At 35.7% G+C, this 17,656-nt stretch overlaps 1 protein-coding gene across 5 annotated transcripts in view; it reads right to left on the bottom strand.

The window, feature by feature from the left end:
- Positions 1 to 17,656, bottom strand: part of LOC129239271 (tetraspanin-9) — a 42,311-nt gene that overhangs the window by 11,246 nt on the left and 13,409 nt on the right. The window contains exon 1 of one of the 5 annotated variants that reach the window (XM_054874651.1): positions 15,593 to 15,823. The exons of 2 other annotated variants lie outside the window; for them this stretch is intronic. The gene's annotated coding sequence lies outside the window, so the exon portion shown is untranslated. Of the gene's footprint in view, positions 1 to 15,327; positions 15,397 to 15,592; positions 15,824 to 17,656 lie in introns of those variants that run through there. 2 more of the 5 variants (XM_054874652.1, XM_054874648.1) reach the window with 2 other exon arrangements.

Below are 17,656 nucleotides of genomic sequence, written 5' to 3'. Positions count from 1 at the left end.
TTTGTGTGTGTTCGCTAACCGGGCGTGTCTGCCCCGACTTAAACCAAACTTACACACATTGTTAAGAAGGTATTTAAGATGGTTTCCGTATAGTTTGGATTCCTATTGGTGGATAGGGCTCGAGATATAGGTCAAAACGTGGACCCGGGTAACCTTTGGATGTGTATGTACAATATGGGTATCAAATTGAAGCTGTTGGTGAATGCTTTAGTACAGAGTATTTTTCATGCCGCTCCGTGACTGGGGTCTCGAGATATAGGTCAAAACGTGGACCCGGGTAACCTTTGGTTGTGTATGTACAATATGGGTATCAAATGAAAGCTGTTGATAAGTGCTTTAATACGGGGTAATTTCCATACCTATTGATGACTAGGGTCTGGAAATATATGCCAAAACGTGGACCCGCCGTGTCTTTACACCGAATTAAACCAAACTTACACACATTGTTAAGAAGGTATTGAAGATGGTTTTCGTATAGTTTGGATATCTATTGGTGGATAGGGCTCGAGATATAGGTCAAAACGTCGACCCGGGTAACCTTCGGATGTGTATGTACAATATGGGTATCAAATGGAAGCTGTTGGTGAATGCTTTAGTTCAGAGTATTTCCATCCGCTCCGTGACTAGGGTCTCGAGATAGAGACCAAAACGTGGACCCTAGAATGTGTTTGTACAATATGGATATCAAATTGAAGCTGTTGGTGAATGCTTTAGTACAGAGTATTTTTCATGCCGCTCCGTGACTGGGGTCTCGAGATATAGGTCAAAACGTGGACCCGGGTAACCTTTGGTTGTGTATGTACAATATGGGTATCAAATGAAAGCTGTTGATAAGTGCTTTAATACGGGGTAATTTTCATAGCTATTGATGACTAGGGTCTGGAAATATATGCCAAAACGTGGACCCGCCGTGTCTTTGCACCGAATTAAACCAAACTTACACACATTGTTAAGGAGGTATTGAAGATGGTTTCCGTATAGTTTGGATACCTATTGGTGGATAGGGCTCGAGATATAGGTCAAAACGTGGACCCGGGTAACCTTCGGATGTGTATGTACAATATGGGTATCAAATGGAAGCTGTTAGTGAATGCTTTAGTTCAGAGTATTTCCATCCGCTCCGTGACTAGGGTCTCGAGATAGAGACCAAAACGTGGACCCTAGAATGTGTTTGTACAATATGGATATCAAATTGAAGCTGTTGGTGAATGCTTTAGTACAGAGTATTTTTCATGCCGCTCCGTGACTGGGGTCTCGAGATATAGGTCAAAACGTGGACCCGGGTAACCTTTGGTTGTGTATGTACAATATGGGTATCAAATGAAAGCTGTTGATAAGTGCTTTAATACGGGGTAATTTTCATAGCTATTGATGACTAGGGTCTGGAAATATATGCCAAAACGTGGACCCGCCGTGTCTTTGCACCGAATTAAACCAAACTTACACACATTGTTAAGGAGGTATTGAAGATGGTTTCCGTATAGTTTGGATACCTATTGATGACTAGGGTCTCGAAATATATGCCAAAACGTGGACCCGCCGTGTCTCTGCACCGAATTAAACCAAACTTACACACATTGTTAAGTAAGTATTGAAAATGGGTTTCGTAAAGTTTGGTTGTAATTCGGAGCAGTGGCAACGGGTACAGCGTTCTTTTCAGCCAGCCATAATGTTGCTTACTTTTTTAACGCTCGGAGCGGAACTGAACTGTCAAATTGACAGTGTGAGTTACAATGTGTCAATATTTCTTTCTGATTTGGATGCCATAAGGAAAAAACGTAAGTGCAACATGTAAAAATTGTTTGTGATTTTTTTTGGAGTGGATTTTGGAACAGTGAATAATTTCTTACGAAATTTGAGAATTTAATGTGAAATCCGAATGAAATTATGTGTTCATGGTAAAAACAATTTTTTTCGTTTTTTTTTTTTTTGAAAAATATAAATGGATAATGGTTAAAAAAGCTCCAATGCTTAATAAAACATATAAATTGAAACGAAAAATTCATGGACGATCAGGAAAAAAGACGATTGTTTATTCATATGCGTTGATTTGAAATTTAAAAACAATCTTCCTTTTTCCTGATTTTCAATTTATATTTTATATTTACTCAAAAACAAGGCGCTTGAATAAAGAATAAAGAAATAAATAATATGAAAACCATATATTTTCTGTTCTAAACCATATCTATTCTATTTTAGTGTGCCCAGCGAAGGGGGCCGGGTTTGCTAGTTTTTTATAAAAGTGGTAAAAATGCAACAACTTCTGCTGCAGAAATAAACACTGTTTACGGAGAAGATACCGTGAGTGTAAGGACTGCACAAAAGTGGTTTTGAAAATTCCGAAGTGGTAACTGCGACGCTGCGCGCTAGTCGTCCCGAAGTCTTTAACTCCGACACCTTGCTCGAACTCGTGGAAGCTGAGCCAAATTTGGCAGTCGATATGATAGCTCAGAGGTTAAATTCATCGCAGGGAACAGTTCACAGGCACCTGGTTCAGTTGGGAAAGGTTTCAAAGCTGGGAAAATGAGTTCCGCATAGACTTTTCGTCAATGCCAATGGTTAGATAAAAAAGAAACACCAGAACCGACCCCTAGAGATGGCCTTCACCCCAAGAAGATTCTCCTGTCTATTTGGTGGAATATGGTCAGTATTGTTTATTATGAAATTCTGGAACCAAACCAGTCAATAACTGCTGATTATTACTCCCATCTGCTATCCAACCTGAATGAGGCACTTAACAAAAATCGATCGTCTTTAGTGAATAGACGCAAAGTTTTGTTTCACCACGACAACGCAAAACCTCATACCGCAAGGCAACATTAGGCAAGCTGAACGAGCTCGGATGGGAGCTAATGCCGCATCCACCATACTCTCCGGATATTGCACCTTGTGATTATCACCTTTTCCGTGGACTTCAATCCCATATGAGTAACAAGAACTACTCCTCAAAAGAAGCTATAAAAAGGGATATCGAAGCGTATTTGGCTCCAAGGACAAACAATTTTTTGAGCAGGGAATTAACAATTTGCCTATACGTTGGGAAGACATTGTAAATAATGAAGGAAAATATATTATTGATTAATAAATACTTTAAACATCTTTTTTATTAATTTTAAACCACCTTTAAAAAACGCACGAACTTATGGACTGACCTGATATTAAGGTAAAGGCATTTTATTCTGGGAATTCAAGTACATTTTTAGTGAAATCTTACCCACACTGGAGTAAAAAAAATTATTTATCAAAATTGTATTACAGATACTTGGTAAGTGGTATATCTCCCATACCATATTTCCCGAAAAACAATCTGATCCCTTCTATTCAATAGGAACATTTCTTTCTTGAGATGTTTTTGTTTTTGTCCCTGTTAGCAGCCCTTACACCCGCAGCTCGTGGAGTGACAGAGTTTCAATATAAGCCATAAGTGATCGATGCGGTTGTGGTCTGGAAATTGTGCAAGCCAGTTTTTTTATTACAATTTCATTAATTAAAGCCACCGGTAGGCTATCCTTAGTGGGTGCATTGGATAATTATCTTCAAGTACTAGTATGTATGATGCTTAATCTGTAAATACCGTACGGTTTCAACTAAAAAACTCTACAGAATATCTGTAAACAATCTTCGAAGACCTTTAACAGCTGCATTTCCTCCAAATTTTGGAGTAGTCTCGACTTGCATAAGCCCAGCCAGTCGAAGCCTGTGCTTTTTTTCAAAAGTAAATGGCCACCATACCAAATGGGTTGCTTGAGTTCGATATTCCCGGTATGAAACTCCAAGCAATAGAAAAAGATTTCTACTTACCGTAGTCTCTCGGCAGGCAATGTCTTACCTTCGAGTGTATTTCAATTTGTGTTTGGGGGCGGGATAAAACTGTAGGCCCCTCTATTTTTGGAAATGCATCAAGCCACATACCACAAATCGGATAAGGAGAATTGTTGAGGAGGGTTGATTCTCTGCGTATTAGCCTTGTATTTTACTCATTTTTTCTTTCGATACTAATTCTAGATCCACTAGCTTAGCTCTACTATGCGTTTAAGGTGATGTAGTAGTGTTTCGTTGCTATGTAGCAACATATTGTACTAAATATATGAAAAAACTGAGATATCATCCTCGCCTTTTGTACTACTACTACATGCACTAAAGGGGCTTTAGCTACCGAGGAGAACCTGTTTCCCTGATAATCGGTTCTACGTTACTGGAACGACCCCCGGTATAAAAACACAGCCCAGAATAGTCAGCAGTGTTTTCATGCTGTTACCAGAAAGAAAATATATAAAAAACGGTATAATTTTAAGATCCCCCCACCTGTGTATGGGAATATCAGCTCAATATACCTATAGGTTTTTATTTTTTGTCATAAAATCATGAAGTAGCGACAATTTTAAGGACTTTTTTTACAAGAATTCTTTTAAGCCAATGATTTTTGTAAAAGTTCAAACTGAAGTGTTATTTTTTATTTGTACAACGTGAACTATTTACTTTTTTCGAGCTTATTAGCAAACCATACTGTCTTGATTAAATATAGCTCTAGGACTCACTAATAAGTTGGGACACTTTATTACTTTTTTATTTAATTTTAATTATTTTTTTATGAAAACATAACTCATTCTCTCACCAAACCCTTTTAAAAAATTTTAAACTTTGTGCAAATTTAAAACAATTCACAAAAACTTCACACTTTTTAATCAGAATTTTCAACCATGCAGTTTTATACTCCTTTAAATTTGAGCTGGTGTCATGAATGCCCACCTATTTTGTTTTTGTGCCAATAAGTACTATAATTGAATGGAGGATGTTAAGATAATAATTTTTGGCCGTCCTAACGTATGACAAAGAAACTTGGTCGATGACAACATCCGATGAAGCGACGCTTGGAGTGTTTGAGAGAAAGATTCTGCGTAAGATTTTTGGACCTTTGCACGCTGGCAACGGCGAATATCGCAGGCGATGGAACGATGAGCTGAATGAGCTTTACGACGACATATACATAGCACAGCGAATAAAGATCCAGCGGCTACGTTGGCTGGGTCATGGCGTCCGAATGGATACAAACGCTCCGGCTTTGAAAGTATTGGATGCGGTACCAGCTGGTGGTAGCAGAGGAAGAGGAAGGCCTCCTCTGCGTTGGAAAGATCAAGTGGAGAAGGACTTGGCTTCACTTGGTGTGCCCAATTGGCGCCGGTTAGCACGAAAAAGGAACGACTGGCGCGCTTTGTTAAACTCGGCCAAAATCGCGTAAGCGGTTATCGCGCCAATTCAGAAGAAGAGAATTTTTGGTTAACTTTTTTTTAACAAAGAATTAAATTAAATGTTTTTATATGAATTATAAAAAATCAAGAAAAAAATAAAAAACGCGATCAAATGTGCGCAGTGTTTTTCTGAGCCGTTTTTTATCTCTTCTGATCAAAACTTGTCTCTACATTTACTCAGGGAGGCTTATCGTGTTTTTTTTTTAGCAATAGGGTCGCATTTATTCCGCGCTGCGTCAGAGCTTTCCAATTTTCGCTTTCTTTTCTAAAACTTTTGTGCTCGCATCTGAATATTTGGCATTTTTTACCAAATACAAAAAGTGAGGGCGAGCGTTGTTCAGCTGATTTGTACAAAATCTAGAATTGCTCCAAACGAATGGAAATAAATCGCAGTGCAATATTAATTATAAACAGAGTGGCGCAAAATTAATCACCTTTGTAATTTTTCAAATGGCATTGTACGTCAATCATATTTAACCCTTGTGAACTATACAGCTTCAATATACAAACAAACAAACAATAGAGCGCATTAAGGTCACAATAAAGATTTCCATCACACCAAATTAATTTTTTATATTTAGTAAAAAAATTACTCAAGAACCAAATTGAGTGATTAGTTTTGGGCTTTTTATTATATTTAATATATAGTTTGTGGATATGTTGGATTTTTCTTATTATATTCTATTATGAAATGTTCAATGAGCGATGGCATAATGAAGAAAACACTTCTTTTAGAGAAGAAAACAATATTAATAAATTTAATACTTTGAAGTAAATTCTCTCGAATATTTGATTTTTTAGGTAATGATATTTTTCCAGCAAACGAGTGATATTTACCCTCCATCGCTTATTTTTGGTGTTGTTTTAATAAATTATTGCATAACTCTTGCAGTCCACAAGAAAAACTGTAACTACATACATATATTTCTGTACGTAAGCAGACTAAATGAAAATAAGGCCAGTTAAAACTAATTCATGAAACTGAAACAAATCATAATCGCGCAAATGCGAGTAATATCCAGCAATAATGCAAATTTAAGTGCAAAATTAAAAGCTCAAAGCCACTATTACTACACAGTAGGATGTGTTTACAGATGTGGCACCCCAAAAAAGAGACTAGAACGACGTTGACAGTAAATAAATTTAAATAATATTTGCATTCGCCCTAAATATTTAAATAACAATAAATAAAATAGCTTCCGCTCAGCACAAGCAGGGGTCTGCATTGAAGCTATGGCAGCAAATTTTAAATTTGTACATTTTTCTATTTTATTACAAAATGTGTGTGACTCGAATGAGGTTGAGGTGTTGCCAAGTCAGCTAGACACTGCTACGAGTTCGTCCATGACACTACCAGTCTTCTTGTAATATTCGCATACACGTTTCGGGTAACCAGAAAAATTCTAAGGTAACTGCAGTGCATATAGGTAATTAAACAATTATTATTGTTTATCTTACATAAATTTTTATGCAGGCGTTGATAAAATTCGTGTGCATACGTGACTGCTGGTTCTACGGGAGCTAACAAAAATTGTTCAACTACGAATTCATTTAACTGAGTAATGCATGCGCACGCACCATTACACCATCACATCGTCGAGCTTACAAATGCGAAATAGCTGCGTGCTCAGTAATCAGTTCTAATCTAATAAATTAACTACCTTCTGCTTTGTTCATATTTATTTTATTTAAATTTATTTATATTTTAAACTTTTTGAGTGCGTACATAATTTGCTTCGGGTGCGTATCAAATTCTGTAAATAACCGATTAGTTTTTTATAGCTTTTAAGAGAGAAAGCTGTAAGATGTTAATGCATAAGAAATATAGCACAAATCAAGAGTTATGTACACAGTACGGAAATGTTATAAGGCCAACATGGTTATGACGATAACCACTCAAATAATAATAGGAAAATGTCCTAAAACGGTACCCCATAACGAAAATTAATCCACAAGTATTGCTAGTATTTTATTCTTGTTCTATGCAAAACGAAATAATTGCAAGACTTAAAACATTTGCTTTTAATTTAAAAGTTCACAAGTACGGCGGCCGCCGCACAGTGATTTAAACAATAGACAAAAATCAAAAAATTAAAAGCAATATTTTAGAAAAACTAAAATGGAAATAAAATCTTCATTATATTGCTCAAATAAAATCACCTTAAGTTTATTTTATATTTAAAATTCCGATTTAGTTAAATCAGAAGGCTTGAGACTGCAGCAAGAAATAAACGATTTAAGCCTATATTTATAAATTTTCAAAACAAAAATTTCACTCTAAATTTTAAATTTCACTTTACAATGCTTGATGGAAGTTGCATTAATACCTTATCAGAGACTAATTCTACTCAAACTTGCTTCATTTGTGGAGCTACACCAAAACAAATTAATACAAAAGAAGTTCTTAAACAACCAGTTAAAATCGAAAATTTTAATTTTGGGATGCCATCTCTTGGATCCGTAGCTTCGAATGTTTATTACATGTTGCTTATAGGCTTCCTTTTAGAAGCTGGCAAGTAAAAAGGCACAGAAGAAAAAGCGTTATTTGATATTCAAAAGAAAAAAATTCAAGACGACTTTTTTCAAAATCCCAAAATAAGCTCTGAAATAACGGGCATTGATGAGAATTCGATTTTTAAATTTTCTCAAATATTACGTGTTGTGTCTTCTGGAAAGCAAATTAACATCGACAATTTTCGAGAACTTTTAAATAATACCAGAGAGCTTTACATTGAATTATATGACTGGTTTTATATGCCTTCCAGTGTCCATAAATTATTGGTTCATGGCGAAGAGATCATTAAACATTTTGATTTACCAGTAGGGCAACTGGCAGAAGACGCACTTGAAGCTAGGCATAAGGAGGTACGAAATAGTCGTCTTTATCATACACGAAAAAATTCTAGAATAAACACTAATAAAGATATTATGACATATTTACTAGTAACATCAGACCCCTTTATATCTTCTCTGAGAAAGACTACCACTTCGCATTCTTTTAATTTTTCGGATATTGAAACCTATATTTTAGAGGAAAATGTAAATCAATTTGATTTAGAAAATATTTCAGACAGTGACTAACTAAATAATTTTCTTTTTCTTCCTTTCCTATGTTAAGTATATTTTTTTGTACTACTGAAAAATATTTTTTTTTTGTATTATTTAAAGTTTATTATATAAAGTTGGTGAAGGCGTTAAAAATATTATAAATATAAAGAGGAAACATAATTTTGATTTTTTGAAATGTATAGCAAAAATTATTGTTTTACATAAGTTAATATTATTAAAAGTTGAATGTTTAATATTCTAAAATTTTTCGTTTATACTTCCTACCTCCTAACTTAGCCCAGAACTTTTTTTTCATGCTACAGTTGTAACTCTATACATGAGCTACACAACTGCTTTTATTAAATTAAAATCGGTAAAGTAATACAGGAGTAGTGATTTTTGTCCGATTAGCCCATATACCTGAATCACTGTGCGCCGTAGCCGAATGGGTTGGTGCGGGGCTACCATTTAGAATTCACAGAGAGAACATAGGTTCGAAACTCGGTGGAACGCCAAAATTAAGAAAAACATTTTTCTAATAGCGGTCGCCCCTCGGCAGGCAATGGCAAACCTCCGAGTGTATTTCTGCCATGAAAAAGCTCCTCATAAAAATATCTGCCGTTCGGAGTCGGCTTGAAACTGTAGGTCCCTCCGTTTGTGGAACACACCACAAATATCTAGAAGGAGGAGCTCGGCCAAACGCACAAAAAAGGTGTACGTAAATTATCTACATTTCGTGCTTAACTTCCAGTCCGGAATTAAAAAACGAGATTGCTCATACAAAATGTCTCTCCCTAAATCTGAGATTATAAAATAATCCCAGATTATAACCATACTTTTTTCGATACAACCCAGTGTTATCGACAATTATTTTTACGAATGTGACGCTTTTCTCAAAGTAAAGACTAAATCAAATGGGCGCCGGCAAAGAAAACAGGTTTGTAGACAGAATTCTAGTTAAGTTTTTATTAAAAATTATTGTGCATTCATTTTACAGAAAAAAGCGAACGCACTTTTACAGAGAAGCAGTGGAATTTCATTTGGTATTGTGTCAAGAGCAGCTGTTCTAATTTTGCAGGGATAAGAAGAAGGTTGTTGGGCCTTCAGGCGTTACCCCATCTGCATGGAAGTAGTTCAGGACACTATATCCTTGGCGGATATAAATCTTTTAATTTAGAAAAATTAAGAAATATGTACATGTGATAAATTTATTATACATATTTATTTTAAGTTTGCAGATAAATTGAATTAAAAATTTTAATTTGAAACTAGCCGAACGAAAAGCTTCCATGTATTTCTGGTTAGTACTTTATTAGGTTCAATTAGTTGAATAATAAAAAAATTTATTTAAAAAGAATATAGGTAAAATATTAAATTTAAAAAAAAATTAAAAATGAAGCAGTTGATGTGTGCTTATGTGTTCTGTGCTGAAGTGGCCTTGAGTACTTATAGTACGCCGATTCTGGTTGCTCTCGTTGATTTGCGAATAAGAAATTTGTTTGGCTTATCAATTTTTCTAAACCTTGCTTTCGAGTGATCGAAAGCGTTCTCTACTACTCTCCCAGACCTGAAGAGTTGGTAATTAAAAGCCTTTTCGCTGCATGTGGTCGTTGATTTGCAAAGGCGAGGGTTCATAAGAAACTGTGTAAATCGAATTGCTGAATCTCTCAGCATAGCGCCTGTAACATTTTTATCAGAAATTGAATTCGTGTTCTCGCTATGAAGAGGGCTTTGAGGACTTTTGCTTTAAGAACGACTGCTTGAAAATTTGAGAACCAAAAACTACAAAATATTCCACCAAACCAATTTACATGAGGAAAAACCTTTCAAAACAGTATCGTCAGCTGATTGTCAATTTTGCAGGTAATCTACCATCTGTAAAATGGTAGATTAATTTTGTGAATTTATTGCTAATTACTGCATATGTGAACGCGCTTTAAGTTGTTATCTTAAAATTGATATATTAATATCACTTTATCTAGTTTTCATATTTATGTGGTTGTTTTGATTTAAAATAAAATAAATAAAACAAAATAATAACTGTTTTGGCTTAGAAAAAAGATATGCCACGCGGAAGAACTTTGTCTGAATATGAAAAGAGACAAATTTTGTAGTGAGAGAGAGGTAATACAATAGATAGCTTCAAAATTAAAAAGAAGCAAAACTGGGGTTTTACATTACTTCCCTTTGACAGAAAAGCACGGATGTGCCAAGAGAAGTAATAGAAAACCAAAACTTAACGTTAGAGATGTTCAGGACCTCAAACAATTAACTATTAATTAAATAGCCCCACTGAAGTTAAACGCACCCTCAATTTGGAAGTTACTACCTCATGTGCAACAAAATTTTGCAAGCGGATTCTAGTATAGAATAGGTAAACGAGTACCTAAACCTAAGTTAACCACACGACACAAACAGGCCAGATTGGCATTTGCAGAAAGTATTAATTTTAGGGGAAGTGGAATGGAAAAGAGTGATTTTTTCCTATGAAAAAAATTAATCTGGACAGATTATTCCCAAATTGGCATAATAAACGGAAGTAAAAGCAGGAGAGCATGGCAAGTAATTTCGGAGGGGGTTCTGTGATGCTTTGGACGGCCATTAGTTTCAAAGACCAGGTTACAGCCTTGACCTTAACTCAATCGAAAAAGTATCAGCAATAATTTCTCAATTGGTTTCTAAAAAATGCAAGACAATTTTATAGCGTTAACACCATTGGAAGTGCGATTATATTTGTTTATTTTAAATGTATGGGTCCTATACCTTTTTCGTTCTGTAGTTTTAAAAAATAATAATTATAATAACAATTGGCGCGTGCACTTATGTTAGGTGTTTGGCCGAGCTAGTCATCCTATTTGTAGTGTGCGTCTTGATGTTGTTCCACAAATAGAGGGACGGACCTACAGTTTTAAGCCGACTCCGAATGTCTAATGGTTTTTATGAGGAGCTTTTTCATGGCAGAAATACACTCGAAGGTTTGTTTTAACATCTTCAAGAAACAAATTTCACGTGCCTGTCTCGGCGACACGTTCTATGAAATTAAGAGATGGTTCATTGTTACTAGAATCAGTTTTTTTCCAATTTTCATCCAAGTAATTTGCTTAGTCTTTGTTTCAAAGACAGCTTTTAGGACAAATTCATAAGCATGAAAAGCGACAGGCGAAAGGCTGTAATTTTCTTCCTAAAGTTTGCTCCAAAATAGCACAAGCTCCATTGAAACGGCCAGCATTGTAAGCTGTTGTGTCGCCGCACATTATTTGTACTTTGTCGTGAAGGTTCCAGTCAAAGAGAACTATTGAGATGTCCTTAGCTTGATGTTTTCCAGAAGAACTCTCTAGTTTTGGCATTGCAAGAAGCTGTTCTCTATCGTCAAACGAAGCAAAATCTGGCAAACGTTCTTTTTTTGAACTTCGTACATTCATCCCGGGTAATAGTTTTCCATTCCAATGGACAGTGACTACGTCGGGTACATTGTTTTGGAAGTCAGATTTTATTGCTTCTGCCCTTGATTTTCTAGTTTCAGTACGAATTCGCGAAGTCAAATATTTGTTAATAGGCACATCATGGCTATTCAGGCCAAGCGCTTCTACCACCGCATTAAGAATGTAAAAGGAGTCTCTAATGCCTAACTGGCATCAATTTAAAGTTGCTGCTAGTTTAGGTGTTATGAGATTTTTTCTACCTCTTTTTAGAACTTTATTCACCGCAGGGAACGTCCGGCAAGCTGAGTTCAGAGGTTAAATACACTCAAGATCTGTTCTTCGTCTGAATCTTCTACACTTTCTAAGTTATTTGTGGTGGAAATAGATGCAGCAACCAGTGATTCTCTTTTTCTTGCAATCCTTTCCTCTTCTTCCAGTTATCGGCGTCTAGATCTTTCTTTTTTTTCTGTATATTGTCTACACCACCTAAGCATCTCGGCGACCTGGCTCTCTCTGTTTCATTGAAAATTATTTAGAAATTTTTCTCACACCTTTTGAACGTTATCTGAGTTTTCTCACAATTTTTTTTATAACTCTCTCCCAACATGATACAAATCAACTAGTTTCTTCACGCAACTAGGAAATGCCCATTTTGGAATTCTTGCTTTTTTCCAATATATGATGCACTCCTAATCACAAGATTCGCACTTTCACTAACAGGCAGGTTAACCCGACGAATATTTTAAAATAGGACTGAGGGAACTCGTCGATTAGATGGTAATTTTGCACCATTTATTTGATGGCTAGGTAATCCGATAAGGAAAATATTTTGTTTGTCACTCCGTAATTCCACGGAGATGTTTACGCACTAAGCAATGGGGCACTAATAATCTCAAAGGTCTCATGCAACTTGTATGGAAATGTTTAAATCGCAAGTCGGCATAGGTAATCGTTTATAAATCGAACTAATATTTTTTCTAGACAATATAATTACGCAACTTTAAAAATATATGCATAAAAAATTTTGAACTTGAAATTTTAGGGACACCCTAGTATATAAGTATATATAATTGGCGCTACGCTCTTTGTTTGGTCGATACATATAAATGTACAATACTCGTATAGCTTCAAACACTCACTGCTTTAACCTTTTTCGAATCATTTAGGCAGAATTGCATTTTATTTTAGGAAAAAAATATGTATTTGTATTGAAATTATAGAATATAATAACAATTACTTCCACAAAATAAACCGGTTATTATTAAACCATAATTGAATTAAAAGAAATGTTTTTAATTTTTAATGGTTTAACCGGCTTATACTTATAATACATACTTATATATTAATAAATATTATACATATACGTTATTGTATATGGACTTGGGTATCGTAGAAAAGTATAAGCATTTTTGATGCATGGAATCGAAGCGTCAACGTTTCTTTTCGGTTAAAAATATAGCCGAAAGGTGGAAAATAAATCCCAACCCTAGAATTTTAATGAAGCAAAGTTCCTAAATATTTAGCAAGATTGTTTTGGTTAATTCTATGAATGAGGAAAAACAAATTTTCTCCATTCAAAACTTTCTGAAAATAAAATTTAAAAAAAAGTATTGAGCTTCTACAAAATGAACAAGTATAAATAAGCTTGCTTGTTGCTTTTGCTATAACCCATCCAGACTTTTAATGCATTTTTATTCAACGGACTAAACGACAGAAATATTTTTTCTATTGGGTGAACTTATTAGCTTCCGAAGGGTAGTCACGCACCAACCCATCCGGCTACGACGGACTTAGTATGTATTGTTTTTTAAGTGTTTTTTGTGTCTTGCATTGCATATCATAGGTGAGTTCAAATGCGTTTGTATAGCGATTTTTAAGAATATTCACAGTCCTATATTTTGTACAGACAATTCGCATTTTTTTCATATAACGCATCCAAAAAATTACAAAAAACTCTGCGACAATTTCTGACCATTTTAAACGTATAAATTGTTAAGCTAAAATTTAATGAGCAATAAAACTGCCTAAAATTTTCGGAAAAATTCTGTTAACCATATTTTAAATTTTGATTGACATTTGTTGATCTTTTATAAATCTGTACAAATTTTGAATTTTTGAAGCAATTCACGCTTACAAGGACTTCAGTGTTCAGAAGATCGCTTTTGTTGCTAGTATTTGTTCAAACTCTACTCCAACATATACTCCAACACATACTCGTATAGTGAATACTCAAATTTGATAGAATGCAAAATTGCGCCTTCCCAAACGCCCTGACATAAGTACAGAAAATAAAAGAACAAAGAAAAGAGGAAGAATTAGCGAAAGTTAGTAGGCAATCCAAAGAATATAACAAATCTGAACAAACAGGTTTGTGTGTTTTCCGTACTGACGTCACTCCATTGTCAAATGCGCCAAGAGCAAAGTAGCGGTTTTCGGAAGGCGCCACTTTCTGCATTGTCTACATCGGGCGGAATTCTCATTTACAATTTTTTCTGCTATTATCGCAGTTCTTATCAAAAGTCCTATGTAAGCGCACCCTTATAAATAGGCAGGTATTTTCTAATAGCTGTCACCCCGGCAGACAATGGCAAATATCCTTCCCCATTTGTGAAAAAAAAACAGCAAGACACACACCACAAATAGAAGGAGAAATTCGGCCAAGCACTCCATAAAGAGGGTAAGCACATATATACATATACAAGGTGGCGCAAAACGCTTTTTATAAAAAAAGGTTTAAGAAAAACGATTTCAAGTAATGGAAATCTTTATCATTTGACCTTTACGCGCTCAATCACAGACCAAAAATTAGTAGCGTACGACGCCATTTGCAAATATTATAAATCTTCCGATAGGGCGATTAATTTTGCGCCACCTAGTATATATATATATATGTATATACCCTATGACCAGAAAGTACCGGGAATGTTTAAATAAAACAAAGTTAAATTTCAGGCAAATTTATTTTATCTCCTTCAAAATATAACCCGTCCGAAGCAACACACAGGTGCCAACGATTAATCCCGTCCTCAATGCACCCCTGGTAGGCCGGCGAAGGGTTGGCCTTCAGCTCCTTCGTCGCATTCTCATTGATCTCCTCAATCGACTGGAATCTCCTTCCACGAAGTGGTAACTTCAACTTGGAAAACAAAAAGAAGTCGCACGGGGCCACATCAAGTGAATGCGGTGCTTGCACGATGGTATTTACCTACTTGGTGTTTGCTCAAATAATACAACACAATTTAAGCTCGGTGCGATGGCGCGTTATCATCATGCAAAATCCAAGAATTGTTTGCCCACATTTCCGGCCGGCTAAAAAGTGACAGATGTGTGCCTTACAGTCCCTACCAACATAAGAAAAAAATATGGACCGGTTACCACGTCATTTAAATTTAACATTCCCGGTACTTTTTGATCATAAGGTATACATATATTAAATTTACCTGTCAATTAACCGCCTAGGTCAAGTGATTTGAGTGTTTAGGACTAATTCTCACAACTACGATAGATGACATGGAAACCAAGATTAGGCGCATTTTAGCGAGCTAAAGCCTTTAAGATTATAAACAATTGTATGCTTATCGTAAGACGTAGTCCAAATAGCTACTTACTCGAATGTATTTATATACACTAAACAGCATAAGCTAATAAAGCCAAAATCTTAGCAGGTTATTTTTTTTTTTTGATTTACTAAAAAAATCAAATTATGTACCGCGAAAGAAAAGCACCCGCTAAATACACGCAGTTTTTTATATATGTAACAAACACTTATTACAAAATTTTGCTTTCTTTTCTTGATTTTAATTTAAAAACTTGAACATAGCATAGCGAAAATAACCATAATTACAACACAAAATTAACAGAAGTCACACGTACATACAGATCTAACTATGAATCGTAGATGCAATCCGCAACGATGTCTATCAAGCAGACGCGCTAAGTATATTTCACTTAGAAATCACTTTCATCCGCGACATTAAATTTAATGGTCAAACGCAGCGGCTCTACCGAATCCCGTTTAGCACAACTAAATCGTTGCTTGGCGGTTGCTGATTGCGATAAAAGACCGAGACGCGCGCACGAGTAAAACTCTTCACTGCAACGACTCTTGGCGGATTAAACTGACTGACTGACCAGAGGTCAGCAGCGAATGTCTGTGCTCATCGCAGGCAGGCAGACGGTCGTTCACAAAAGAAAAATCTTTGTGCTACAGTCGACGACGAGTCAAACATTCGGTTGACCATTCAACCGCCCAGCTGCATGGCACAATGTATGTATGTATGTATATGTATATATGTATGTATATTAAGTGCATACTCATATACGAATATTTATACATACTCATACATATGTACAAATGTATTTTACCACACATATTAAAATGAAAATTGTACATTTTTAGAAACAAAAAAATATGATTGTAAAAATTACTGCTATAGTATGTGCATTCATACACAAACAAACACACAAATGAATGCATAAATATTTGTGTACGTATGTATGTACAATATCTATTATACCCGCTGCGTTGCGCGAAAGTCACTAACTGTCGCCAGCTGGTGTACGGGTATGCTGCACCGTTGAGTTGATTTCGCCCGCCTGCTGGATCATTCGCTACAAAACTGAGTCGCTGGCTTATTCGCTTATTTTCTAATTTAACTCAATAACATTTTGGAATAATGGCATTTAAATCATTGTAAATTTGCAATTTACCCAGTAGAAGCGAGGAAAATATCATAAACAAAACTTAGACTTTGCTACATTTTGATTGCCACCAGACTAGACTAAAAAAAAATGGTGCGAAAACAATAATACTGGCTGCAACTGTTGCCCGTTTCAAGCTCATCGTCACGACGGCGCTGAGTGACAATGATTGAGTTCGTGTTGGCGTGGTTGGTGCTGACAATTGCAATGAAAGCTTTGCATTAGCTACACATACATGAATATGTACATGTATATATATGTGTACTTATATATAATTATAAGATTAAGAGCTCAGCTGATGTCTGCTAATCGCCCTTAGAGCTGTTGATTGACAAGCTTGAATAGATTTTTCAATGAAGATACGTTTTTCGATACACAAATCGTCATCTCTAACAAACTTTGTTTAAAATAAGAGGCATAATTACATACATCGATAGCCACAAATTCAATAGAAAATTAAAAAACAAAAAAAAATTACAAACTAGTTTCCCAAGAAATATTCCAATTCTGCTTATTGAAAACCGTAGTTCTCGCTACTGTCGCCAATCAAGTTTCCCATTTTCCATTCGTTTATATTTTTTTGCAACTAATGCGCACGCGATTATACGCAATGCTTTATTGCCCTGTCTTATGCTGTCTAATGTCAAGCAGAATGCGCAAATCAAATTTTTAAATTTTCTCAAACTCTCAGCTGCAAACTCAAGATGAAAAAAATTCAGAATGCGTGGCCAATATCAGACTGTTGACCGGCTCTCTGTGAATTTGAAAGAATCGGCTGACGTAACAGGGGTAATCAGCCAAACCTGGTAATCTATAATCCTTGGGTGCAAACTGACCACAGCTTCATTCACGGTGGAGGGAATGCAAGAGCTTGTGCATATGAGTAAATTTGCCAGAATCAGTTATATCAGTAGACGTCTATGTAAATGTATGGTATACCAAAATACTGAGAATTACAAGAGCAATCGATTTAGCCATGTCTGCCGCTCGTCTGCCTGTGTGAAAGGTGTGACACTCATTCTCAGACTCTCTCGGAGTAATCTTGGATAAGAAGCTGACTTGGAAAACACATGTTTCGCTGAAGGGGGATCGTGCATTGAGTATCTTTCAACGATACCGTAGAGCCTTGGCAAAACCTGGGGTCAGAAACCTGCTGTGGTCTGGTGGATATACAGATCACTTGTCAGACCAATCATCACTTATGATACTGTAGTTTGGTGGAGAAGGACTATGATT

Source organism: Anastrepha obliqua, chromosome 2, assembly GCF_027943255.1.
Source record: "Anastrepha obliqua isolate idAnaObli1 chromosome 2, idAnaObli1_1.0, whole genome shotgun sequence".
Taxonomy (NCBI): Eukaryota; Metazoa; Arthropoda; class Insecta; order Diptera; family Tephritidae; genus Anastrepha; species Anastrepha obliqua.
This window is presented reverse-complemented; position numbering and strand designations above follow the sequence as displayed.